Below are 3,537 nucleotides of genomic sequence, written 5' to 3'. Positions count from 1 at the left end.
CGGGGCATGCGGCTGCCGGCCTTGTGCGAGGCAGGTTTTCCCAGGCAGCTAAACCCTCTCGATTGTCAGTGCTGAAATAGATCCCTTTAGGCAGCCATTTGTCCCACCTGTTTTAGCTGTGCACTTCAGGAGAGGAACAGGTTTATCCCAACAGTACCTGTTGCATGCCATATCTTACAAGTATTTATAGTAGAAACCCTTAAAGGAAAACCAAACTTTTGTCTGCATAAAAGACAGCTGTCTGTGACAGCTTGCTGCAAGGTGTACACTTGAACACAGTCATGTGATGTATCTCCAGGGTCATTTTTTGGGTTCTTTGAGCAAGAAAATCCAAGGAAGCTGGTGGGTATTCAGGTTACCGTGCAAAGACAGGGGCAGATGCTTGCATGTAGCTGCTGTCTGCAAAGAACAGTTTTGTCATAATAAATGATTGAATCATGAAATGATTTTGCACATCTGCAAAACCAAAGGACAGGGAGAATGGGTGGCTTTCAGTCTCACAGCCCTTGTGCTCACTGCCTCAGGCACTGGGGCCTGAGGTGGACTGTGGCTCTGCCATGGGGTGACCAGCTGAGAGAACCCCCTGTTACAAATGCCATACACTCCTATCCTGAGCCCGAGTTGCAGAGAAAGTCACAGGGAGGAAGTGGAGACCTGTCAGGAAGCTGAAGGAAACACATCTTCTGGTGTGTGGTACTAACATTACAGCCTGGCCTGATGGGAACAGGACAATAATCTGTAAGATACTGAGGCAGGCACAAGGACAGTTTCCTGAAATTTGGGAGGTCAGCACTGGGGGTCCTAGGGTGTCTCTGCTTTCCCACATAACATGTTTCAGCCCCCACAGTGAGGCAAATTAACCTTTTCCCTGGGACTGGCTATGCTTTTACAGCACATCATGAATCCTCTATTTCCTGCTTCACTGAAAACAGTTCCACCTTCTCCTGGGAAAGGGAAATTGATTGTAAGAAATTCAAAGAACAAAAGCTGAGCAGGTGGCTTTCTAGATTATACACTTTTCTTGGCAAGAGCTGCTTCTCTGAGCAATGTGCCTGCCTGCAAAAGAGAAACACCAAGAGCACTCTAATTCCCTGGGACAGGAGCAGCAGCAGCTGGAGAGTGAAGGCTCTGCAGAGTGAAGCTGAAAGGATGAATCTGTTTAACTGCACATCCCATTAAAACTGGCGGCTGGACAGAAAATTGCCTCCAACGGCATCCAGAATGGCTGAGATGTCAGACAGGGATTTAGGGCCCTTGCCTGTGTGATTATGTCTTCCAGAGAGACTCAGTGGGGAGCACAGCCCTGCCTCTGCCTCCTGCCAGGGCGCAGGGTCAGCCCTTGAGCACGGAGAGAGCGGGGCAGTAGACCTGGCACATGCCCTGCTCAGCACTGGGGATGATGCATGGGCACAGGGGAGCTGCCAGAGGGGTGTGAGCAACCTCTGAGCTCATGCTGTACTTTAGCAAGTGAATGTCTTCATCTTGGAAAAGGCACCTCAATCCTGTGAGGTCCCTGCTGAGCCTTTGGTTTGTGCCAGATGGCAGTGGAATAGGCCATAAAAGCACCATTTTTGTAGTGCCCATTCAAGGAAGGGAGAGTTTTGTCCTCTTTAATGGAGGAGCTCCCTCTGGCCTCCTGTGGCTGGGACTGTCATTATTTTCACAGTATTGTACCCTGCAGTGTTTCTGCTTCCCGCATCCATCAGGTGGGGCAGCATGAGCTCCCTGGACACACGAAGGACATGGAGACAGTGCAGAGTTTGGCTAGTGGGGACCTGAGGTATGTGGCAGAGCAGGGAATCAAACTCCTCCCCAGGAATGCAGTGCAACTTTTTGCCTTTCCCATGCAACCCCGTCCTCTGTGAACTGCCAAGTCCAAGGTAAACTTTTAACCGCAGGGTTAAGCTTTTCTTTAAGACAGATGAGAGAGAGATGGAGAGGGATTAAAGTAATTAATGACATCAGTCTGTCTTTCAAATATAGGTTGTTTTGTGAGTGATTGGACAGAAACTTCTGAAAGCAGAATTGAAGCAGGCATAAGATTAGCCAAGATTAGTAAGGATTTCTGCCTGGTAGCCGAAATCTAATATCTTTCAGTTAGTAATCCTTCTTTCAGGTCAATGAATCTTCTTTAAAGAAGGAAAAAATATAGGTTATCCAAGAGAGTTCAAGAGTTTCACTTATCATGTGAAAGGGATTTAGAGCTGTTTCCAGTGCCTAAACTGCTTCCAACATTTAAGGGAACTTATACTAGTCTCTCAGAGGAAGCCACAGAGACATCTCTTGTGCTATGCTGGTGCTCATATGGAGAGTTGCCCAAAAATGCTTCAGGTACAGAATTTTCCTGGTCCCTTGATATAATGGTATCTGAGCTCATCATTTATGATGAGATCACATACTTTTTTTTCCTCAGAGATAGTTCTACATGGAAACCCCAGTCTGCATAGCCTGAGCACATGCTAGAAGTCAGCAAAGTCTGTGTGGACCAATGGCTGCCCTTTGCTTCAGTGAAACTGCTCGTGTATCACACTGATGGTGGGCGTTTTGTGCTGAAGGGGAGCACAGAAAACCAAAGGTTTTGTGCAGCTGAAGCACTTTCCCACCAGGGATAGGACATCCCTGCAAAGGGCTCTGCACTGGCAGTGGTGTGCTGTGAGCTGGGCTTCACGTGTGAGGTGCCTTGTGTGAGCCTGGGGAGGATTGCAAATGGCCTTCATGACTGTGTTCCACTTCCCAGTGGAGGAGGTGCGCCAAAGTCATGTGCCACATGGACCCTCACTTCATGGAAAAGAGGCTTCTTTAACTGTAGATGAACTGATGATCTTCAGGTGACTTCGCTTGACTGAGACAAGAGTGTCCTTTCCACAGAGCATACATGTCATTTCATCCCGTAGGCATTTCCTTGGGTCATTTCTCTATTCATCCTGCAGGCTTGATCCCATTCTGTTTATTTGCAAGAGCTGAGCTAATGCTGCAGGTACTCCCATGCTGCAGCAAGCCTTCATTTAAACCTCACGGGCAGATATTTGTGTTAATGTGTCGGAAGTCAGGTTTGTGAAGGGTTACAATGTGAGCACAAGCAGTGACTGTGACTCAGCTGCTGTGCTGTAACTTGGTTGCCTGTTTGTACACCAAGAAGAAACCTAAGTTCTGTTTCCCAGTCGTTGAATGGTGTTCAACATGGACAACTAAAATAGCTTAGATTTGAAAATTAATTAAGATCAACATAATTAAGGCTAAAGTAGTTTTGTATATGAGTATCCCCAACAACATTTGATGCAGTTTAGCAAATTTCCCTTTAGTTCAGGCCTTTAGTTAATGGAGACTAAATTTCTTGTTTGACAAGCACTGAGCTGGTGAACTGCCCATGGTTTCAGGGCAGCTCCCAGTGGGTTAATGCACGGCTGCTGCTCAGCAATGGAAAACTGGCAGCAAGGTGAGAGAACAGGGCTGTTAACTAAAATAAAGAAATCCCTGACTGTTTTGTCAGTGTAATTGCTCGTACTTTGGTTGAGCTGTATGGCAGTGGTTCCTTTC

This window comes from Corvus brachyrhynchos, unplaced genomic scaffold, assembly GCF_000691975.1.
Source record: "Corvus brachyrhynchos isolate BGI_N302 unplaced genomic scaffold, ASM69197v1 scaffold370, whole genome shotgun sequence".
In the NCBI taxonomy this organism is placed as follows: domain Eukaryota; kingdom Metazoa; phylum Chordata; class Aves; order Passeriformes; family Corvidae; genus Corvus; species Corvus brachyrhynchos.
The sequence above is the reverse complement of the archived record's forward strand: the minus strand, read 5'-3'. Positions refer to the sequence as shown.